The sequence below is a fragment of the Rhinoderma darwinii genome, chromosome 1 (assembly GCF_050947455.1).
Source record: "Rhinoderma darwinii isolate aRhiDar2 chromosome 1, aRhiDar2.hap1, whole genome shotgun sequence".
Classification (NCBI taxonomy): Eukaryota; Metazoa; Chordata; class Amphibia; order Anura; family Rhinodermatidae; genus Rhinoderma; species Rhinoderma darwinii.
The window spans coordinates 472,752,822-472,778,640 of NC_134687.1; the positions used below are offsets into that span (position 1 = coordinate 472,752,822).

Consider the following 25,819-nt stretch of genomic DNA (forward strand, 5'->3'; position numbering starts at 1 on the left):
CCCTTTAAAGTAGGACTCCCTCGTATACTTCAACCCAGGATGTCTTTTATTATTGGTAGAGGAAATTATACCTACTTATACTGAAAATCGGAAGCAGAACGCCTCCAAACATCTGCCCATTGATTGCAATGGGAAAAACGGCGTTCTGTTCCGATGGGCCGTTTTTTTAATAATGCGGCCGTTTTGAAAAACGGCCGCGTAAAAAACAAACGGCAGCAAAAAAGAAGTGCAGGACACTTCTTGGGACGTTTTTGGAGCCGGTCTTAATCGACGCTATTGAAAACAGCTCCAAAAACGGCCGTAAAAAACGCCACGTAAAACGTGAGTGGCTTAATAAACGTCTGAAATTCAGGAGCTGTTTTCCTTTGAAAACAGCTCTGTATTTTCAGATGTTTTTGACTCTGCGTGTGAACATACCCTCTTTGTAAGGGTATGCTCACACGGCAGCGTCCGTTACGGCTGAAATTACGGTGCTGTTTTCAGGAGAAAACAGCACCGTAATTTCAGCCGTAATGGCATGTGCAGGCGTCTTTTGCTGCGTCCATTACGGACGTAATTGGAGCTGTTTTTCCATGGAGTCAAGGGAAAACGGCTCCAATTACGTCTCAAGAAGTGACAGGCACTACTTTGACGCGGGCGTCTTTTTTACGCGCCGTCTTTTGACAGCGGCGTAAAAAAAGTGACCGTCGGCACAGCACCTCGTAAAACCCATTCAAATGAATGGGCAGATGTTTGCTGCCGCTTTTGAGCCATATTTTCGGACGTAATTCGGGGCTAAAACGCCCGAATTACGTCCGTAAATAGTGTGTGTGAACCCAGCCTAAGACTGTATAAATATAACTTCTCCTTAACAGTTAAGCGAGCTGTAACATTTATACAGTCTTCGGCTCCATGCACATGGCTGTCTCCCGTAATCACAGCCCGCGATTGCGGGCACGGCCACCCGCATTTTCAGGCCGTGCTCCTATACAAAATATGGGAGGAAGGCCCGTAAAATACGAAAAATAGGACCTGCTCCATCCGTAGCGCTACTGAAAGGTGTCCGTTGCCAATATTACCAAATGGGTCCAAAAAAGCCTGTAGTACGGTCCGCGGTTTTACGGTCGTGTGCATGGAGCTTTACTATTACAATCTGCCCTTTGAAGGTAACCATAAGGCCTTATTCACACGAAGGTGTTATACGTCCGTGATTTTCACACGCGTCGCACGGACCTATGTTAGTGAATGGGGCCGTTCAGACTGTCAGTGAATTTCACGCAGCGTATGTGCGCTGCGTGAAACTCACGACATGTCCTATACTTGACCATGTTTTGCGCAGCACGCACCCATTGAAGTTAATGGGCGCGTGCAAATCGCGCACGGCACATGGAAGCACTTCCGGGTGACGCCCGTGATTCGCGCTACAGCTGGTAAAGAAGAGAAGGGAAACATAAAATCCCCTCCATTACTATGTCGTCACATAAAAAGGGAGTGTCATAATGATGCCGGCGGTGCGAAAATCACGCAGCCAGGCACCATACACAGATGCCCCAAGGACCTTTTGCACGCGCAAAACGGACACGTCCATGTGAATAAGGCCAAAGGCTGATGTGGCCCTCAATGAAAATGAGTTTGACACCTGCTATAGAGGATGCGGTGTATTTTCCATATTTTCGGCTTCACAATTACATATTTGAATAATTAGAAACAGTATTTATGTTATGAGCTAATGAGCTCCACAATGGGTTATAATAATAAATAAAAAATAAATAAAAAATAAAAAAAACATGGAGATGCCGGGGATTGAACCCGGGGCCTCATACATGCAAAGCATGCGCTCTACCACTGAGCTACATCCCCTCCTGGTTGTACTGGAAAATCCTTGATTAATGTCAGTAAATATGCAATATCCTGTGAGTTGCTACAACAGTGGAACTGCAGAGCTCTTCATCAGCCAGTCCTCGTTAGTATAGTGGTCAGTATCCCCGCCTGTCACGCGGGAGACCGGGGTTCAATTCCCCGACGGGGAGGCAAGGAAATTTTATTTTCTCGCTTTTTTTAAATATAATATAATATTGTAGATTACATAAAGCACAATAAATTACAGAGTTGTAACCGTAGAATGTTGAAATATCTGACAGTCGAGCTTTCTCGTAGCCGAAATAGCTCAGTTGGGAGAGCGTTAGACTGAAGATCTAAAGGTCCCTGGTTCGATCCCGGGTTTCGGCAGGTTTTAATATGCTAATTTAGTTAGCATTTGATTTTTTTTGTGGCAGTGACATTAGAAACAATTGATTCTATAATTTGTAATGTATTTAATGTGCCTGACATGAGATAATCTTCAGCATATATACAATCATGGATTTTCACCAGCTAATCATAGTAGTGGTAAATATCCACGCCTGTCGCGCGGGAGACCGGGGATCCCCCGACGGCGAGGTCACAGTTTTTCCGCTCTCCTCCCATTTTACTGCTCTGAAATTCACAGTCTTTCAAGAAAAATGCTAACACGGTACTACACTAGTTGTTTTTTTTACTGTGCATAGGGAACATTTACAAACTTTTGGAAAAGCAGAATTAATGATGTCTCGTGTCTTGTTCTTATAACATCGATGTTGCAGTATTAATTCTCTTCTTACACGTAATTACATAGGTCAACTATATCGACCAGCGAAATTTCAGCTAATCCTCGTTAGTATAGTGGTCAGTATCCCCGCCTGTCACGCGGGAGACCGGGGTTCAATTCCCCGACGGGGAGGCGATTTATTTTTATTTAACAATAACCTATTGTTCTTTTTATATAGTCAGAACGGATCTGGACCAGAGTTTTTTAACTGGTTGCCGACACAGGACGAGTATGCTCGTCCTGAGCGGCGAGCACTTCGCGCATTAGGACGAGCATACTCGTCCTGTGTGACAGCCGTCCCTGCGCGCGTCTGTGCGCGCGATCGAGAGCGGGGCAACGGCTGTAATACACAGCCACGGCCCCGCTCTGACAGCGGAGAGAAAAGAAACATCTTCTCTCCGCTGTTAACCCTTTGAACGCCGCGATGACAGCTGATCGCGGCGTTCAAGGAGAGGGGACTGCACATTGATCGCGTCACAGAAAATAACTGTGACGCGATCAAAGCCCACAACTCGTATGGCCAGACAGCCCAGGGTCCAGTGAAGGACCCCAGGGCTGTCTGAACATATTTCCTGTTGTTAGGGCATAACAACTGCCTGTGTACGATCAGTACACAGGCTAATGTACTGGCATATAGATCTATGCCAGTACATTACAGTTGCAAAATAAAAATCAAAATGATAAATCCCTTTATGGGATTAAAAAAAAAAGTTAAATGAATGTAAAAAAAAATAATGGTAAATAAATAAATAAAAAGTAAAAAAAATACACAGAAACACACATTTTTTATAATAAATAAACTTTTTAAAATATAAGTCCCAAAACATGAAATAATACAGACATATTTGGTATCGCCACGACCGTAACAACCTGTACTACAAATGTATAACATTATTTATGATGATCGGTGTATGGTGTAAAAAAAATAAATATTAAAACTGCTGCGCAGCTGCTTTTTTTCTGCATTTTAATCTAATTAAAAATGTATAGAAATTAAACGATAATGTATTTGTACCAAAAAATGGTACCTCCATAAAGTACAACTCGTGGCGCAAAAAACAAAGTCTCATACAACTACATCGTACAAAAAATAAAAGCGTTATGAGCGTCGGGATGCAAAGAGGGAATTTAAAAAAAAATTGCTCTGTCCTCAAGGCTAAAATTGGCCGTGTCCTTAAGGGGTTAAATCGAATTGGGCATCTCCTTCATTCAACTGTCAATATTCCCAATAATCGTAATCAAGATAGACGTTTCTGTATCCAGAAAATATCTGTTTCACAACAATGGCACTTTTTAACCCCTTCCCTCTTTGGCCACTTTTGACCTTCCTGACAGAGCCTCATTTTTCAAATCTGACGTGTTACTTTATGTGGTAATAACTCCGGAATGCTTTCACCTATCCAAGCGATTCTGAGACTGTTTTCTCATGACACATTGGACTTTATTTTACTGGCAAAATTTGCTCGATACATTCAGTATTTAATTGTGAAAAACACCAAAATTTATCGAAAAATAGCTTTTTACTTTTCTGCTTTACTATCTCTCTCTGTTATGCCTACTCATGGCATGGCTGCGGGTTCAGGGTGCATAAGGCGACTGTGTTTTCGTTATTGTTTCAGATGGGCGTTATTCTTATGTTTGCACTTCATATAGGAATTATTTTGGCCTGCAAGCCGATGTTTGTGCTGCTGATGTTTGCACTTTCGTCTCTTGTTTATCGGAAAACAGAAAATAAAAGAATTTAAATTAAAAAAAAAGTAGAGGTGAAATTTACAAATCTAATTTCTTTTTGTAGAAATTCATTTTTAATCCATTTGTTTCTGTAACGCAGAAGGTTTGACCAGAAAAACGCAAATCAATATTTATTGCCCAGATTCTGCAGTTTTTAGAAATATCCCACATGTGGCTCTAGTGTGGTAATAGACTGAAGCACCGGCCTCCGAAGCAAAAGAGCACCTAGAGGATTTTGGGGCCTTCTTTTTATTAGAATATATTTTAGGCACCATGTCAGGTTTGAAGGGCTCTTGCGGTGCCAAAACAGTGGAAATGCCCCAAAAGTGACCCCATTTGGGAAACGAGACCCCTCAAGGAAATTATCTAGGGGTACAGTGAGCATTTTGACCCCACAGGTTCATTGGAGAAATTATTGGAAGTAGGCCGTAAAAATTAAAATCGACGTTTTTTTCAAAGAAAATGTAGGTTCAGCTAATTTCCACAAGGACTAAAGGAAAAAACAAGCACCATGGTCATAAACGGCTGTTTGGACACACAGCAGGGCACAGAAGGGAAAAAGCGCTATTTGGCTTTTTGTGCTCAAATTTAGCAGGAATAGTTTGCGGAGGCCATGTCGCATTTGCAAAGCCCCTGAGGGGACAAAGCAGTGGAAACCCCCCACAAGTGACCCCATTTTGGAAACTACACCCTTTGAGGAAATTATGTAGAGGTATTGTGAGCATTTTTACCACACAGTTTTTTTGCAGAAATTATTGGAATTAGGCCGTAAAAATTAAAATCTACATATTTTTCAAAGAAAATGTAGGTTTAGCAAATTTTTTTTTTCATTTCCACAAGGGGAAGGACTAAAGGAGAAAAAGCAACACAAAATTTGTAAAGCATTTTCTCCCGAGTACGGCAATACCCCATATGTGGTAATAAACGGCTTTTTGGGCACACATAACCAGTTGTACACACGAGGGACTACAGGGAATGACTCTATATGTGGTGATATGGTGTATTGTGTGATGTAATAATACATGTATTAAACCCAATTGTTCTACATCTGTATCACTAAGAGACATCCCCCATATGAAACCAAGTAAACTTGGTGCATTGACCACAAACGGAATAGGAACACCTAAGCAAGAACAACATCTACGTGGTTTGGCATAACTCCCTATTTCATATTCTCTAGTCCGACCTTTACAATTTTCATATACATACATCAAAGTGTCCCTTTATAGCCACTTTACCTCCTGACCTAGTCTGCTTTTTATGTGTCCATATATAGTGTTCCTGTTCCATTATTTGTTTCTTATGCTGCTGTGTGGTGTCTTATCCGCTTGATCACGTGGGAGGGATAGAGCGCTGTCAGAGGGGGGGAGTGGCATACGCACCTTTCGTCCACTGTCTTCCATCGGGGCTGGTTGTGGGCGGCGATGTCAGACATCGCCGTCCCACATCCTCCCTGATGACGCTGTGCCGGAAGTGGTCGACTTTTTTACATGTCCCCTTACCTGCATGTAGCACTTTATATTACACTGCCATTGGCATATAATATGTATTAATTTGACACAATCCAGACACAGTCAGGGTTGTTACCATACATGTGTCATATACAAACGTACACATTCATATTCATGGGTGTACATGCCCCGGTCATTTGATATCTTGTCCTGCAAAGGTTGACGCCTTTCTTTATTGGGTGACTCTTTTTTAATGTGTTTGTATCGATTCACTAATAAAATATATATTTTTTATATTCATTATCTTTGTGCTAGTATTGATCTTGTTCTTGCTTAGGTGTTCCTTTCTGGGCACAGTAGGGCTCAATAGGGAAGCAGTGCCATTTGGCTTTTGGAGTGCAGATTTTACTGGATTGGTTTCTGGGCGCTATAGCCCCTGTGTGACCAAAGCAGTGGAAACCCCCCAGAAGTGACCCCATTTTGGAAACTGCACCTCTCAAGGCATTTATTAAGGCGTGTAGTGAGCATCTTCACCCCACAGGTCTTTTCCATAAGTGATTGCGCTACAGATGGTGCAAAGTAAAAATTTACATTTTTCCCTAGATATGCTATTTCAGTGGCAAATATGTCACGCCCAGCTTGTGCCACTGGAGACACACAGCCCAAAAATTGTTAAAAGGGTTCTCCCGGGTATGGCGATGCCATATATGTGGAAGTAAACTGCTGTTTGGGCCCGCTGTAGGGTTCAGAGGGGAGGGAGCACCATTTGGCTTTTGGGGCGTGGATTTGCTTGGTAGTAGATTTGTTTGAATATTGCTGCTGTTTCCGTTTATAATGTGGGGGCACATGTAAGCCGGGCAGAGTACATCAGGGGCATAGTCAGGTGGTATAATAATTGGGTTAAAGAAAACAATAAAATAATCCATAGATGTGTGTTACGCTGTGCTCAATCCTTTCTGCACAGGCCGGTGTCGCACTGATAAATGTCCTTCCTTATCCCCCTTTTGGTCCATACTCCGCACCTTTGCAGTTTGGGGAATTTTGCTGGGAAGTGTTGTCCTGGTATAATACTGGTGCCCTCGCTTCCAACAGATATCTTTGGGCCCTACCCTTCCTGGTTCCCTAATTTTAGGGCCTTGATAATTCGCCTCTTCAAACAGAAGAAATGTTCCCCTCGGGCCGGCACAACTGCATATTTTTTATTTTCTGACTTATGGAAGCCTTAACTAATTTTATTTTTTGATAGACGTAGTGGTATGAGGGCTGTTTTTTTGCGGGATGAGCTGTAGTTATTATTGGTACCATTTTGGGGTACATGTGACTTTTTGATCAATTTTTATTATATTATTTGGGAGGCAAGGGACCAAAAAACTGCAATTCTGGCATAGTTTTTTAGTTTTCTTTATACAGCGTTCACCATGCGTTGTAAATTACATGTTAACTTTATTCTGCGGGTTAGTACGATTCCAGTGGTACCTAACTTATTACACTTTTTTATGTTTTACAACTTTTTGCACAATAAAATTACTTTTGTAAAAAGAATGTATTTTTTGTGTCGCCAACTTCTGAGAACCATAACGTTTTAATTTTTTCGTCGACGGAGCTGTATGAGGACTTGTTCTTTGCGAGACGAGCTATAGTTGTTATAGGTACCGTTTTTGGATACATGCAACTTTTTGATCACTTTTTATTCCAAAATTTGTAGGGCAAAGTGACCAAAAAACAGAAATTCTGGTATAGTTTTTTACGTGTTTTTTTTATGCCATTCACCGCGTGGAATAAATAACATAATATTTTTTATAGTTCAGGTGGTTACGGATGCGGCGACACCAAATATGTATGGTTTATTAATTTTTTTCAATAATAAAGGACTTGATAAGGGAACAGGGCGATTGTGTTTTATTTTATTACTTTAAACTTTTATTTTATGTTTTAAAACAATATCGAATGATTCTATTTTAAAACATTTAATACATTGAACACTTCTAAAATGCTAGAAGTTACAACACTCTGACTCTGCAAGCCCCTGAGGATTTACAGCAGAGATATAACTTAGAAAAGAAACGCGTAGGGCTGGTAGTAGATAGATTACCAATAGCGTCTGCTTGTATCTGTGCTATATCCCCTAATCCTCTTTTCAACATAGGGAAGTGGAAACAGAGTGAAATAGCAAGTACCATATTTTTCGGACTATAAGACGCACCCAGGTTTTAGACAACAGAAAATAGGAAAAAAATTCATATTTTACTTCTTTTACAAAGAAAAAACTATTGGTTAAAAAAAATAATTTGTTCAGTTTCACCACATTCTGAAAGCCATAAATTATATTTTTCCATCGTTTCAGCGGTGTGAGGGCTTATTTTTTGCGGGACGAGCTGTAGTTTTTATTAGCACCAATTTTTGGTACATACGATTTTTTTATCACTTTTTATTTCATTCTTTTTAGCGCTATGGTGACCAAAAGACAACGATTCTGGGGTTTTATATTATTGTTTTTCTACACCTTTCACTGTGTCAAATAATGATATATTCTAATAGTTTCGGACTTTAACGGATGCAGCGATATTAATTTATTTTTATTTTTTTTACATTTTGCTTGGGGAAAAATGGGAAATGTTTTTTTTAAACTTTACGTTTTTTTTTACACACCTGAAATGTATTTAACTTTTTTTACACACATTTTATTAGTTCCCCTAGGGGACTTGAATACACTGCAATAATGGCAGTTACAGAAGCAGCGTAGCATGCTACTCTGTTTCCGTAACTGTGGAAATAGCGTAGCTCAGCGAGTTGCGATGTTTGCGTAACTTGACCATGTAACCAGGAAGTGAAGCGGCCGGAAGACAGCGGAGCCGGGTAAGATAGAACGGGGCTTAGGGGGCCCTGTTCTAGAGATAGATGCGGGTCCCAGAGGTGAGACACGCATCTATCTGACATTTATGACATATCCTGTGGATATATCATAAATGTCCTTCATAGGAAAACCAATATAAATGCCGCAGTCGCTCCATACATCATCCCCTCCCCGCTCGATGATGTGCTGGCACATCACGGGTCGGGAAGGGGTTAAAGGGGTTTTCCCAAGTTGACTCAAATTTTTTTTTTTAGACATTCTAAGCAGGAAATGAATTTTAAAACATTTGCTGTTAAAAAAAATTTAAAAATTCATTTCCTAAGTGCCTTTTTTTTACACTTGATAACTCAGCAAGTGCTGGTTATCTTTGCTAAAAAGGGGCGTGAGCGGCTCGATGTCAATCAAGCCGCTCTGCTCTGCAGTGTGCGCGCTCCCGATGTTGCTAGATACTGTAGTTCTAGCAACATCGGGAGAATGTTCGTCTCAAGCGGGCATGGTAAGCCCGATTGAGACGAACTTACCGTGAATGTCATCAGCCCTACACTACACTACACTACACTATATTCACCCCATTTCGGCAAATAACTTCTCTCTACCCCCCTTGTCACTACATGTAATTTGTGTATCCGCCGCACCGGTGCTGCATCAGCACCCGGCGAACAACTAAAAATATATAAAAAAAATAAACTCACCTAAGACGTTCTAACGGCGCTCTGAACGGTCCCGTCACTTTCCATCTTCCTTCTTCTTGGCGCCGCTTGCATTCATAGTAACAGTGCGTTGTGGCGCAGATGACGTAATCATATCAGGCCCACGTGATTACGTCATCTGCGCCCACCGCTATGTTATTGTGAATGGGAGCAGTAAGAAGAATAGTGACGGGACCGTTCAGCTCTTCGTGGGAACGTCTTAGGTGGGTTTATTTTTGTATGTATGTTGTCATGTATGTATGTATGTATGTGTATATGTGCATGTAGGTATGTTGTGATGTATGTATGTTGTGATGTATGTATGTTTTCTTGTATGTATGTCGTCATGTATGTATGTATGTTGTCATGTATGTATGTATGTATGTATGTTTTCATGTATGTATGCATGTATGTTTGCATAAGAACAACAACCTAAAAGAATTGAGTCAAAGACCAAATTTAAATAAAGAATTATAATTTTTATTATTACACAATACAAGAAATAAATATATTTACTCACAAGTTTAAAAAGACAAGGATGACTACCACAGTGTGGAAAAAGAAGCCAGACACATGTGTATAATGGGGCTACTGTAATAGCATATGCATAACAAGGATATATATGAGAGACCAAGGTACATAAATAGATTAATAAATAAATTAATTAATTACTAACACCTGGGTATACTTATCAAAAAAAGGCTTGTGTAAGGTCCCAAATGATGGTATATGGTTATACTCATTAATGTAGCCTAACATTTGATAATGCATAAATCATTAGTATAAAGTGCACATGCAGTTTAGTGAGAGCAGCTTACCCATATAATAGCACACTGTTGTCTGGCATCACACCCGAAGCACCTTTCGGCGAGGAATGCCTTCGTCCGGGGGAAGGCATTCCTCGCGGAAACGTGCGTCGGGTGTGAGTAAATATATTTATTTCTTGTATTGTGTAATAATAAAAATTATAATTCTTTATTTAAATTTGGTCTTTGACTCAATTCTTTTAGGTTGTTGTTCTTATACATTATATGAGTCATTGCTAATGTTACCAGCAGTCATGGGTATTCACTGTGTTATATGCCCTTTTCCCCCCATATATTATATATTATTTGAAGTAATTTACTTTGTATGACCTTCAAGGGGTATTTTGGTTGTCCTCCGCATTGGTTATGTATGTTTGCATGTATGTTTGTATGTATGTATATTTGCATGTATGTATGTTTTCTTGTATGTATGTTGGCATGTTTGTATGTGTATATGTGCATGTATGTTTGCATGTATGTATGTTTGTATGTATGTATGTTGTCATGTATGCATGTTGTCATGTTTGTATGTGTATATATGCATGTATGTGTATATGTGCATGTATGTTTGAATGTATGTATGTTTGCATGTATGTATATATGTGCATGTTTGTATGTATGGTTGCATGCAAGTATGTATGTATGTATGTTTGCATGTATGTATGTTTGCTTGTATGTATGTTTGCTTGTATGTATGTTTGCTTGTATGTATGTTTTCATGTATGTAAGTATGTTGTCATGTTTGTATGTTTGCATGTATGTATGTTTGCATGTATGTTTGCATGTTTGTTGTCATGTATGTATGTTGTCATGTTTGTATGTGTATATGTGCATGTATGTGTATATGTGCATGCATGTATGTATGTTTGCATGTATGTATGTTTTCATGTATGTATATATGTGCATGTTTGTATGTATGGTTGCATGCAAGTATGTATGTTTGCATGTATGTATGTTTGTATGTATGTTTGCATGTATGTATGTTTGCTTGTATGTATGTTTGCTTGTATGTATGTATGTTTTCATGTATGTTTTCATGTATGTATGTATGTTGTCATGTTTGTATGTGTATATGTGCATGTATGTTTGCATGTATGTATGTTTTCAAGTATGTATGTTTTCATGTATGTATGTTTGCATGTATGTTTGCATGTATGTTGTCATGTATGTATGTTGTCATGTTTGTATGTGTATATGTGCATATATGTGTATATGTGCATGTATGTTTGAATGTATGTATGTTTGCATGTATGTATGTTTTCATGTATGTATATATGTGCATGTTTGTATGTATGGTTGCATGCAAGTATGTATGTTTGTATGTATGTATGTTTGCATGTATGTATGTTTGCATGTATGTATGTTTGTATGTATGTTTGCTTGTATGTATGTTTTCATGTTTGTATGTGTATATGTGCATGTATGTTTGCATGTATGTATGTTTTCAAGTATGTATGTTTTCATGTATGTATGTTTGCATGTATGTTGTCATGTATGTATGTTGTCATGTTTGTATGTGTATATGTGCATGTATGTGTATATGTGCATGTATGTTTTCATGTATGTATGTTTGCATGTATGTATGTTTTCATGTATGTATGTTTTCATGTATGTATGTTTGCATGTATGTTGTCATGTTTGTATGTGTATATGTGCATGTATGTGTTTATGTGCATGTATGTTTGAATGTATGTATGTTTGCATGTATGTATGTTTTCATGTATGTATGTATATATGTGCATGTTTGTATGTATGGTTGCATGCAAGTATGTATGTTTGAATGTATGTATGTTTGCATGTATGTATGTATGTATGTTTGCATGTATGTTTGTTTGCTTGTATGTATGTTTGCTTGTATGTATGTTTTCATGTATGTATGTATGGTGTCATGTTTGTATGTGTATATGTGCATGTATGTTTGCATGTATGTATGTTTTCAAGTATATATGTTTTCATGTATGTATGTTTGCATGTATGTTGTCATGTATGTATGTTGTCATGTTTGTATGTGTATATGTGCATGTATGTGTATATGTGCATGTATGTTTGAATGTATGTATGTTTGCATGTATGTATGTTTTCATGTATGTATATATGTGCATGTTTGTATGTATGGTTGCATGCAAGTATGTATGTTTGCATGTATGTATGTTTGCATGTATGTATGTTTGCTTGTATGTATGTTTGCTTGTATGTATGTATGTTTTCATGTATGTTTTCATGTATGTATGTATGTTGTCATGTTTGTATGTGTATATGTGCATGTATGTTTGCATGTATGTATGTTTTCAAGTATGTATGTTTTCATGTATGTATGTTTGCATGTATGTTGTCATGTGTTGTCATGTTTGTATGTGTATATGTGCATATATGTGTATATGTGCATGTATGTTTGAATGTATGTATGTTTGCATGTATGTATGTTTGCATGTATGTATGTTTTCATGTATGTATATATGTGCATGTTTGTATGTATGGTTGCATGCAAGTATGTATGTATGTATGTTTGCATGTATGTATGTTTGCATGTATGTATGTTTGCATGTATGTATGTTTGTATGTATGTATGTTTGTATGTATGTTTTCATGTTTGTATGTGTATATGTGCATGTATGTTTGCATGTATGTATGTTTTCAAGCATGTATGTTTTCATGTATGTATGTTTGCATGTATGTTTGCATGTATGTTGTCATGTATGTATGTTGTCATGTTTGTATGTGTATATGTGCATGTATGTGTATGTATGTTTGCATGTATGTTGTCATGTTTGTATGTGTATATGTGCATGTATGTGTATATGTGCATGTATGTTTGAATGTATGTATGTTTGCATGTATGTATGTTTTCATGTATGTATGTATATATGTGCATGTTTGTATGTATGGTTGCATGCAAGTATGTATGTTTGAATGTATGTATGTATGTATGTTTGCATGTATGTTTGTTTGCTTGTATGTATGTTTGCTTGTATGTATGTTTTCATGTATGTATGTATGTTGTCATGTTTGTATGTGTATATGTGCATGTATGTTTGCATGTATGTATGTTTTCAAGTATGTATGTTTTCATGTATGTATGTTTGCATGTATGTTGTCATGTATGTATGTTGTCATGTTTGTATGTGCATATATGTGTATATGTGCATGTATGTTTGAATGTATGTATGTTTGCATGTATGTATGTTTTCATGTATGTATATATGTGCATATTTGTATGTATGGTTGCATGCAAGTATGTATGTTTGCATGTATGTATGTATGTATGTATGTTTGCATGTATGTATGTTTGCATGTATGTATGTTTGTATGTATGTTTGCTTGTATGTATGTTTTCATGTTTGTATGTGTATATGTGCATGTATGTTTGCATGTATGTATGTTTTCAAGTATGTATGTTTTCAAGTATGTATGTTTTCATGTATGTATGTTTGCATGTATGTTGTCATGTATGTATGTTGTCATGTTTGTATGTGTATACGTGCATGTATGTGTATATGTGCATGTATGTTTTCATGTATGTATTTTTGCATGTATGTATGTTTTCATGTATGTATGTTTGCATGTATGTATGTTTGCATGTATGTTGTCATGTATGTATATATGTGCATGTTTGTATGTATGGTTGCATGCAAGTATGTATGTTTGCATGTATGTTTGCATGTATGTATGTTTGCATGTATATATGTTCTTGCTTGTATGTATATATGTATGTTTGCATGTATGTATGTATGTTTGATGGTATAAATGTCTGTATGGCCATGTATGATACTGTCTGCTGGTGCCCTGTATCTAAGCCAACTTTGCGGCAGGCTTCTATACATGGTATAACAGTCAGTATCACACATGAAACTGAAACTAAGGCTACGACATGTTTTATTTCATTTTTTTTTATATATATATATTTTTTTACAGGTTTGGTGTTTGGACTACGTCGGTTTCGAGGACTACTTAGATGACTCTATTTTTTTCATCAATAAAATGGTTAATGAGGGTTGGGTTGGGGGTGCTTTATTTCAATAAAATATTTTATCTATATCTTTGTCTTTTCTTTTCACATTTTATTACTACCACTTTAGTAATGGCCGCTGTCTGAGTGACAAGGTCCATTACTAAGGGGAGGCTTAGTGTTAGCCGGTACAGAGGCTAACATCTGTTGTGATGGTCGGGATCTGGGGCGGCCGCAGGCTGGCATTATGAGGCTGGGAAGGGCCAAAAACAGTGGACCTTCCCACCCTTGTAATGCTAGGCTGCTGCTGCTGTGTTGTATCTGGCTGGTTATAAAAATGGGGGGGACCCCACGTCATTTTTTTTATTTATTTATTTATTATTTTTATTAAAAAAACATGGGGTTCCACCCAATTTATCATAACCAGCCACAAACAACACAGTGTTATTAGCCTGGGAATGTACTAAACCAGTGGCCCCTCCCACCCGTGTAATGCCAGGCTGCTGCGGCCTTGTATATGGCTGGTTATTAAAAATGTGGGGGACCCAACGTCTATTGTTAAATTTAAAAAAAAAACAACGTGGGGGTCCCCCCCTTTTTTATAACCAGCCCGATACAACACAGCAGCGGCAGCCTAGCATTACAAGGGTGGGAAGGTCCACTGTTTTTGGCCCTTCCCAGCCTCATAATACCAGCCTACGGCCGCCCCAGTACCCGACCATCACAGCAGATGGTCGGGTACTGGATCGTACCAAGCTCTTCCCGGCACCCCTGGTGGTGGTGGGTACCGGGGTACTAATGGGTGGTTAGTGATAGCCTCTGCACCGGCTAACACTAAGTACCGCCTTAATAATGGATGCTGTCAATCAGCCAACTGCCATTATCTAGGCACTAATAAAGTTTAAAAAAAAAAACAAAGACAATTTTTTTTTATTGAAATAAGAAATCCCCAACAAAACCCTCGTTAACCATTTTATTAAAATTTGCAAAAAATGTAGATCTGCGCAGTAGTCCAAAGAATCGAAGACGTAGTCCAATCGATACATCAAAATCTGCAACAACATAAAAAAAAAGTTATCAATGTGAACAATACTTATACTCCCCTACACACACACAAACAACCACACACAAACATATACACAAACACATTTAAACACACCCCCATATATTACACAAACACACACATAAACACACAAACACATATACACACAAACATATACACAAACACACCCATATATACACAAACATATACACATATGCACAAACACACCCATATATACACAAACACACACACATAAACACACACACATATACACAAAAAAATATACACAAACACACACACACACACATATACACACAAACATATACACAAACACCCATATATACACAAACACACATAAACACACAAACATACACAAACACACCCATATATACACAAACACACACATATACAAAAACACACAAACATATACACATATGCACAAACCCACAGACATATACACACAAACATATACACAAGCACACAAACATATACACAAACACACACATATACACACAAACATATATACAAACACATGTACACAAACACACCCATATATACACAAACACACACACACACACACACATAAACAAACATACACAAACACACACATATACTAAAACACACACACACAAACCTATACACACAAACATGTACACAAACACACCCATATATACACAAACACACCCATATATACACAAACACACCCACATATACAAAAACACACACAAACATATACACACAAACATATGCACAAATGCACCCATATATACACAAACACACCCATAGATACACAAACACACCCACATATACACAAAAACACACACAAACATATACACACAAACATATACACATATGCACAAACACACCCATATATACACAAACACACACACACATAAACACACACACACACACACTTATACACACAAACATATACACAAACACATGTACACAAACACACCCATGTATACACAAACACACATAAAGACACAAACATACACAAACACACCCATATATATACAAACACACACATATACAAAAACACACACAAACACCCATATATACACTAACACACACACACAAAAATATACACACAAACATATACACATGCAAATAAATATATATAATTTTGACTATGTGATTTTCTGTTTTTTTTTTAAATATAATCTATCTCTCACTGGTAAAATTAACCTAGCCTAAAAATTCTAGACTGTTCATGACTTTGACAGTGGACAAATGTACAAAATCAGCAAGGGATCAAATACTTATTTCCTTCACTGTAGGTCTTTCCTCGGGGAATGTGTACCACTTCAGCAGGAGCAGCGATCACAATATGTTTCGGATCTATAATAAACTGGGGGCTGGGCTCTTGGTCTGTGGGGTCAAAACAGCGAGATAAGGCGTCAGCCTTGGTATTCTTTCCAGCAGGTCTGTAATTAAGCTGAAAGTCGAATCTGGAGAAGAATAATGCCCACCGAGATTGACGAGAGTTTAGGCGTTGAGCAGTTTGTAAGTATAGGAGGTTTTTATGGTCTGTTTAAACTATGATGGGGTGCCGTGCACCCTCAAGCAAGTGTCTCCATTCCTCCAGGGCCAATTTAATAGCTAAAAGTTCTTTATCTCCAATTCCATAATTTTTTTCAGCGGATGTGAACGATTTGGAGAAAAAAACGCAGGCCACGAGTCTCCCTCTACAAGTCTTCTGGGACAGAATAGCTCCAACTCCCACAGAAGAAGCATCGACCTCCAGAACAAATTGTTTTGGTGGAATCCGGTCTATGTAGGACTGAGGCAGAAGAGAAGGCAGCTTTGAGAGCTTGGAATGCGGGTTCGGCCTCCGCGGTCCAGTCTTTAGCATTAACCCTTTCAAGACTGAGCTCATTTTGACCTTCATGACCAGCCCCATTTTCTCAAATCTGACATGTGTCAATTTATGTGTTAATAACTCTGGAATGCTTTTGCCTATCCAAGCGATTCTGAGATTGTTTTCTCGTGACATATTGTACTTTATGTTAGTGGAAAAATTTGGTCAATAAATTCATTGCTTATTTGTGAAAAATACCAAAATTTAGAGAAAATTTGCAAAAATTATGATTTTTCTCATTTTAAATGTATCTGCTTGTAAAACAGATAGTAATACCACACAAAATAGTTACTATTTTATATATTCCATATGTCTACTTTATATTTGCATAGTTTTTTGAACATTATTTTATTTTTCTAGGACGTTACAACGTTTAGAACTTTAGCAGCAATTTCTCACATTTTCAAGAAAATTTCAAAAGGCTATTTTTACAGGGACCAGTTCAGTTCTGAAGTGGCTTTGAGGGTCTTATGTACTAGATAGACCCCATATATCACCCCATATTAAAAACTGCACCCCTCAAAGTATTAAAAATAGCATTCAGAAAGTTTCTTAACCCATTAGGCGCTTCACAGGAATTAAAGCAAAGTAGAGGTGAAATTTACAAATTTTATTTTTTTTGCTGAAATTCATTTGTAATAAAAAAAAATCTGTAACACAGAAGGTTTTACCCGAGAAATGCAACTCAATATTTATTGCCCAGATTCTGCAGTTTTTAGGAATATCCCACACGTGGCTCTAGTGTGATAATCGACTGAAACACAGGCCTCAGAAGCAAAGTAGCACCTAGTGGATTTTGGGGCCTCCTTTTTTTAGAATATATTTTAGGCACCATGTCAGGTTTGAAGAGGTCTTGTGGTACCAAAACAGTGGAAATCCCCCAAAAGTGAGACGGTTTTGGAAACTACACACCTCAAGGAATTTATCTAGGGGTACAGTTAGCATCTTGACCCCACAGGTCTTCTGCTATATTTATTGGAGTTTGTCTGTGAAAGTGAAAATCTACTTTTTTTCTGAAAAAATATTTAAAAAAAATAATATTTGCAAGGAATAAAGATTAAAAAGCACCCCAGAACTTGTAAAGCTACTTCTCCCGATTACGCCAATACCCCATATGTGGTACTAAACTGCTGTTTGGACCCACAGCAGAGCTCAGAAGGGAAGGAGCGCCATTTGGATTTTGAAGCGCAGATTTTGCTGGATTGGTTTTCAGTGCCATGTCGCGTTTGCAACGCCCTGGAGTAAGCAAAACAGTGGAATCCCCCCAAAACTGACCCCATTTTGAAGACTACACCCCTCAAGGAATTGTTCTAGGGGTATAGTTAGCATTTTGACCCCACAGTTTTTTTGCTGAATTTAGTGGAATTAGGCCGTGAAAATGAAAATCTACTTTTTTCTGAAAAAACATAGAAATGTTTAATATTTACAATGAATAAAGGAGAAAAATTACCCCAAAATTTGTAAAGCAATTTGTCCTGATTACAGCAATACACCATATGTGGTAATAAACTGCTGTTTGGACCCAAGGCAGGACTCAGGAGGGAAGGAACAATATTTGGCTTTTGGAGCTCAAATTTAGCTGGACTGGTTTTCGGGTGTCATGTCGCAAAGCCCCTGAGGTACCAAAACAGTGGAAACCTCACAAAAGTCCCTTTAGGGGACTGGAACGAGCGATCATTAGGTCGCTGGTACAATACACTGCAGTACTAATGTATTGCAGTCTAATGTCATTTTACAGGCTCCTGTAACAGCACGATCGCTGTTCCTGTCCGTCAGTCCCGGGTGTCAGCTGTAATACACAGCTGACAGCTGCAGAATATGGAGCGGGCGCAGCGCGTGAGCCCGCTCCATATATAACCCCTCGCACCACGACATTCTATTAAGTCGTGGTGTGCCAAGGCGTTAATGCGCAGCGGATGGTGCAAAGTGAAAATTAAAATTTTCCACTGATATGCCATTTTAATGCACAATATATTGTGCCCAGTTTGTGCCACTGAAGACAAATACCTCATACAATGTTGAGCGGGTTCTCCCGGATATAAAATGTCATATATGTGGACGAAAGCTGGTGTTTGGGCACGCTGTGGGGCTCAGAAGGGAGGGAGCGCCATTTGGCTTTTGGAGCGCAGATTTTGCTTGGTAACTGTTCTGTTTGGGGTTTTGCTCGTATTTCAGTTATGATGTGGGGGTATATGTAAGCTGTGCGGGGTACATCAGGGCATAATAAGAGGGTATAATAATGGGGTACATAAATAATAATTTGCAGATATGTGGCCTGTGTCACACTGATAAATGGTGCCTGATCCTATCCGCTTTTGGAACACTCTGCACATTTTGCATCGCCATATTCTGAGAGCCAGAACTTTTTTATTTTTTCTCCAACGGAGCCGTGTGAGGGCTTATTTGTTGCGGGACAATCTGTACTTTTCATTAGTATCATTTTAGGGTACATGTGATTTTTTTTTATCACTTTTTATTAGATTTTTTTGGAAGCAAAGTGACAAAGAAACATAAATTCTGACAATTTTTTTTGTATTTTTTTTTACAGTGTTCACCATGCGGTATAAATGACATTGTACTTTATTCTGCGGGTCGGTATGATTACGGCGATACCATATGTATATAGGTTTTTTATGTTTTGTGGCGATTGCGCAATAAAATCACTTTGATAAAATTATTTATTTTCTGTGTCACCATATTCTGAGAGCCATAATTTTATATTTTTCCGTCAAAAAAGCGGTGTAAGGGCTTGTTTTTTGCGGGACGGGTTGTAGTTTTTATTGGTATTATTTTGGGGTACATGCGACTTTTTGATCACTTTTTATTCTATATTTTGTGAGGGTTGATGACCAAAAAAAAGTGATTCTGACATTGTTTTTTAATTATTTTTTTTGCGGTGTTCACCGTGCGGGAAAAATAATATTATAGTTTTATAGGTTGGGTCGTTACGAACGCGGTGATACCAAATATGTGTACTTTTTTTAACATTTTCATTTTTTTCCTAGAATAAAAGACTTATTATAGGAAAAAAAGCATTATTTCTTTTTGTAACTTTTATAACTTGTTTTTACACTTTTATAAAACTTTTTTATTACTTTATTTTTTACTTTTTACTTGTTTTACTTGAAGCCTGGCAGCACTGATCGCTGCTATAATACATTACACTACCTAGGTAGTGTAACGTATTATAAACTGTATACGCTGAGAGTCACACTGACAGGAAGCTTATGAGAACCTGCATCCGGCTGGTTCTCATAGGCTGCTGTGCATGGCAGACCTGGGGGCCGTTATATGGCCCCCGGTTCTGCCTTCTAACCGACTGCAGCACCAGCAATCGGTCCCCGAGAAAGTTTGTTGTAGCAACAAACTTTCCAGTTTGTTATAGCAACAAACTTTCCAGTTCGTTGCTACAACACACTTTCCCTGCGATCACATGACCGGGACCTGAACTAATCAGGTCCCGATCATATCTCCGGTAACAGAGGTAGGTGATAACAGCGCGATCCGGGTGTCAGCGCTACTCTGAGACACCCGGATCGTGCTTTTAACACCCACCGTGAATTCACGTCGGCACTGCACAGAGCCCAGCAAGTGCCGACGTGAATATACAGTGGGCGGTCGGGAAGCGGTTAACCCATTTTTTCGTCAGAGCAGAAATAGGAGCCGTCATAGAGGAGAAAAGAGGAATAAACTGGCAGTAATAATTTGCGAATCCTAGCAGGTGTTGGACCGCTTTGAGTCCTTGCGGACGAGGCCAGTTGAGAATTGAGGACAGCTTGGCTGGATCCATTTGAAGACCCTGGTCGGAAATGACATACCCCAAGAAAGGCAGGCTGGTTCTCTCGAAGAGGCATTTTTCTAGCTTGGCAAACAGAGAGTTCTCTCGCGGATGTTGTAACACCTTTGCGCACATGCACACGATGGGTTTGAATATTGGGGGAGAAGATTAAAATGTCATCCAGGTATACCACCACACAGCTGTACAACAGATCTCGAAAAATGTCATTAGCAAAGGCCTGGAAAACTGCAGGAGCATTACAAAGTCCAAAGGGATTGACAAGGTATTCAAAATGCCCATCACGAGTATTGAAGGCGGTTTTCCATTCGTCTCCCTCGCGGATACGGATGAGGTTATAAGCTCCACGAAGGTCTAGTTTGGTGAATATCTTCGCCCCCTGTAGCCGGTCAAAGAGTTCTGAGATCAATGGTAGCGGGTACTTGTTCTTTAACGTGATATTGTTTAATCCTCGGTAATCAATACAAGGATGCAGGGAGCCGTCTTTTTTTCCCACAAAGAAAAACCCTGCGCCAGCAGGAGAGGAGGACTTACGGATGAATCCTCTCTCCAGATTTTCTTGGACATACCTAGACATGGCCTCAGTCTCGGGCAAAGACAAAGGGTAGACTCTACCTCTGGGAGGTGTGGCGTTGGGGACCAGGTCTATGGCACAGTTGTATGGCCTGTGAGGAGGCAGTGATTCAGCTTGTTGTTTGCAGAAGACATCCGAGAAGCTTTTGTATGGAGTAGGAAGTCCTGCTGAGTCAGGTTCTGCAGACTGAGGCTTAGGTGGGCGAATAGATAGCAGACCATGTTGGTGACAGAAGTCACTCCAGCGGGTAATTTGACCTCCAGTCCAGTCAATAACAGGAGAGTGCTTCTGCAACCATGGTAGACCTAGAAGCAAAGGGTTCAGAGAGTTCTTTAACACATAGGAGATACGTTCCTGGTGCAGCGCCCCTGTTAACAGGAGAATGGGTTCAGTGACGAGATAGATAGTTTCCTGTAGGAGCCTCCCATCTACAGAAGCAATGGACAACGGTTTGGTGAGTCTTTGCACTGGGATTTGGTAGCGATTTACCAAGGACTGGAACAGAAAATTCCCAGCGGATCTGGAATCAAGGAAGGCTTGAACGCCGAAAGTGGTTCCTGCAAAGGACAGCTTCGCTGGTATGGTCATCTTCTGAGAGGAAGGTATTCCACCTAGGGTAGTCTCTCCTACTTGCCCTAGGCGTTGGAGTTTTCCGGCCTCACTGGGCAGTCTCTGAGGAAGTGCGTTTTTCCACCACAATACAGACATAAATTCAACTTGCGTCTATTCTGGCGCTCCTCAGGCGTGTCTTGTTCTCTCCACCTGTATGGGTTCGTCCGTCCGGGAGGAAGATGAGGCCAGAAGAGGTCTATGGAAGGTTGGTGCCAATTGTGATGTCCGATTGCCTCGAGCAGATTCCTGTTATCTCTCATGGAAACATATATCTATACGATTAGCAAGAGTAATCAAGTCATCCAAGGACGGTGGAAGATCTCGGCCCGCAAGTTCATCCTTGATTCGGCCCGCCAGACCCTCACAGAAGGTCGATACCAAAGCCTCATTATTCCACTGGAGTTCTGTAGCCAAGGTGCGGAACTGAATGGCGTATTGGCCTACAGTGGAGATTACTTGTCGGAGCTTAAGTAGGGAGGACGCTGCAGAAGAGGCGCGGCCCGGTTCTTCAAACACCTTTTTTAAAGGTAGAGAGAAAGTTCTGAACGTTGTACATGATCGGGTCGTTTCTCTCCCACAAGGGCGATGCCCAAGCCAGTGCTTCACCAGACAGCAGGGACAGGATATAGGCCACCTTAGCCCGGTCTGAGGAAAAATGATGTGCCATAACTTCAAAGTGGATGGTGCATTGGTTAACAAATCCCCTGCAGGTCTTCGGGTCTCCCTCATAGCGAGCAGGTGTAGGTAGGTGAAGTCCGGGACTGTAGACAGCAGCTTGTTGAGGAGGTGGTGGTAGTATCGGAGGCGCCGGAGGTGCTAGTTCGTTCAAGCGAGTGTACACGTTCTGCAGCAGCTGGAAAAGCTGAACATGGCGGACTCGTTGTCTAGAAAGCTCCTGAGCCATATCAGCCGTGTCCGGCAGGGCTGTGTCAAGGGGTTCCATGGCTTGTTCAACCTATAACGGTTCTCACCGGTTTGTTCGTGGATCCTCGTTGTCATCTGGGAGATGGTGCTTGACACCCAGGCAACGCTTGGCACAGCGGGTAGAGGCGGTCGGATGGATAGGCAGAAGTCAGGACAGGCGGCAGGCGTCGTAACAGGTATGGCAGCAATAGGTCAAGGCAGGCGGCAGACGTCGTAACGGGTATGGCAGCAATAGGTCAAGGCAGACGGCAGACAAAGATAGTCAGGTTCAAGCAGAGGTCAGTAACGGGAAATCCAGAAAAAGGCAGAAGGAACGGAAACAGGGAACTAGGGCACAGGGAACTTACGGGGAACTTGGTTGAACAAGCAGGGATGGTAGGGAAGAGGAACCTTAAATAGGAAGTTCAGGGAATTAAGGCGCGCTGGCCCTTTAAGGCAGGACGAGTCAGCGCGCGCGCCCTCTAGTGACAGCAGCCGCACATCGGGGATGCCGACCGCGGAAGGAGGCTATGGCTGCACTCACTTGACGCCGTCCAGGGCCAGCAGAGCGTCCGGACCGGGTAAGTGGAGCTCAGGACGAGCAGCTGATGAGGGAGGGTGCCGGAGCGGAGGCCGTGGGAGCGGCGGGGAACGGCGCGGCAGCCTTTACAGTGGGAAGCACTAGCTTTCCATGAAATATCCATAAGGCAAATGTCGGGAAGGGGTTAACCAAAGTTTTTTTGCACATACATACTATGGAAATGCCATGTAACCTAAGGCAATAGCATGTGCACTGCACCCAGGCCCTGGCACCTGAGGAGGCCTAAATAGAACATCAGCATTATAAAGGAGCAGTTCAGAGGTGTGTCTCTCATGGTCATTACACAACATTGTACTAATTGTAGACAGAGCTACATTATTGTACACATGAATACCTTACTTTCATAAAGTACTAGAAAAAGTTACCGGCGCTGCCCGGGTATAACGTGTCTGTCTGTCTGTTTGTGTGTTCATTGGATTTGTTCCAAGGGTGCCCAGGAGTCCAATCCATGCCCTCATATTTTCTTGGTTTCTGGGGAAATCGCTAGTAGCCCTATATACCCCAGTAGTTACGCACTGTTTATTTCATTTTTAACTTCCTAAATACCTAACAGCTAAACTGGTAGAAAATGGAGTCATAAGACTGTGACAGAGCCTGTTAATTAACAACATTGGCAGTTTTATTACTAGTTGGCCATAGATTATGGTTGGATCATAATTGAAAACAGCATCATGCATGAAAGCCCAATCATTAGTACACTGAACATGATGTGCTCTTTATCAGCTTGCTGACTGGTCTGGGTTCAGGCAGAAGTCTCTGCGCTTCTGAGAGCCACCTGTCTGATCTGTTGCTGAGAAAGCCCGCATTTGCTGAGGAGTTTCAGCAGGTCGAGCAGCAGTATGACACATTTGATCAGTTTGCAGTTGGGCAAGAGGAGACTCCGCAGCTAGTGATGCAGCTTTCCTCCTGGCCAACAGTAATCTGATTGGTTTCTATGGATAACTGCTCCCCTGTACCTTCCCATCTAGGATTATCTTGTAAAGTGCACTACTTGCTACTGCCAGATAAAAACATCTTCACTATAAAAGCAAATGTCTGTATTCGCTTTTATAGTATTGGATCGTGATCATGTGATAATGGCTGATAACAGAAAACAACAGGAAGGTCAGGACATTTACGAAAACCTTACTGAACACCCAATGTACCTATGTGCTAAATTTGGGGACACATAGTTCAGGTGTTTGGACGCCTATAGAGGACGACAAACAGACATTTGCTATAATGGCTGATAACAGAGAACAACGGCAAGGTTGGGACCTTTACGAAAACTTTTCTGAACACCCGATATATCTATGTGCCAAATTTGGGGTCAAATGGTTCAGGCGTTTGCATGCCTATAGAGGACGACAAACAGATATTGACTTTTATAATATAGAATAGCAGAGTTCCCTGGCTTCACACTGGTCCATTTGTTTGTTATTTGTGTTCGTGGTTAAAATCTTAATTTCCTACTGATATGAAGCCAACATATCCAATAAATTTCCAAGTGCAGGGTTCCTTATTGGAGGCAGGACTGGTTTGAAAGGGGTTCAATTTATGAGAATGCTGAAATCCATGGGCTTGTTTCTGTTGAGAGATTTCAGCAGCTCGGGCAGCAGCCATGCGCTTTGCCACAGGAGTCTTTCCTCTAAGTGCAGGGTTCCTTTTTGGGGGCATGACTGGTATGAAAGGGTTTCAATTTATGACAATGCTCAAATCCAGCATAGGTACAGTCCGTTTACAGCGAGTAACACGTCAAGAAAAGAAAAATGGCTGGGTTGGTATGGAAACCTGGTCTAAAACTGTGTGTATATGAGTAAGGCTAAGAGTGAAGGACCTGCAAGCTTCTATTGGCTAATACAGGTCATCTGATGTGATATGGAGGAAGGTCCTTGATGTGGAAGCCAGTGGTCATATTTACTTTTGTGAATATGTTGTGAATGGTAAGTGCTAGACAGCTGAAACCCGGTCTAAACCTTCGGAAGTAATTTACTTATCTGACAAGTTTGGTGCAGATTGGTCCAGTCGTTTGGCCGTGCATAAAGAACATGCAACAGACAGCATACATCAGACAAAACAAATTCATTTTTATATATATATAGATACTAGAAAAAGTACCCAGTGTTGCCCGGGTATAATGTGTCGGTCTATCTGTTTGTGGGTTCATTGAATTTGTTCCAAGGGTGCCCAGGATGTACCCGATGTAACTATGTGCCAAATTTGGGGATAAATAGTTCAGGTGTTTGGATGCCCATATAGGATGACAGACAGACATTTGCTATAATGGCTGATAACAGAGAACGACGGCAAGGTTGGGACATTTACGAAAACCTTCCTGAACACATGATGTATCTAAGTGCCAAATTTGG

The 25,819-nt window shown here is 40.2% G+C and overlaps 4 non-coding genes across 4 annotated transcripts; 3 read left to right on the plus strand and 1 right to left on the minus strand.

Moving 5' to 3' along the window:
* Positions 1 to 1,767: 1,767 nt before the first annotated feature.
* Positions 1,768 to 1,839, minus strand: TRNAA-UGC (transfer RNA alanine (anticodon UGC)). The gene has a single exon. It is a non-coding gene; the product is annotated as a tRNA-Ala (tRNA).
* A 98-nt stretch (positions 1,840 to 1,937) lies between these two features.
* TRNAD-GUC (transfer RNA aspartic acid (anticodon GUC)) lies at positions 1,938 to 2,009 on the plus strand. The gene has a single exon. It is a non-coding gene; the product is annotated as a tRNA-Asp (tRNA).
* Positions 2,010 to 2,135: 126 nt separating this feature from the next.
* On the plus strand, positions 2,136 to 2,208 carry TRNAF-GAA (transfer RNA phenylalanine (anticodon GAA)). The gene has a single exon. It is a non-coding gene; the product is annotated as a tRNA-Phe (tRNA).
* A 457-nt stretch (positions 2,209 to 2,665) lies between these two features.
* Positions 2,666 to 2,737, plus strand: TRNAD-GUC (transfer RNA aspartic acid (anticodon GUC)). Its single transcript has one exon. It is a non-coding gene; the product is annotated as a tRNA-Asp (tRNA).
* Positions 2,738 to 25,819: the final 23,082 nt, after the last annotated feature.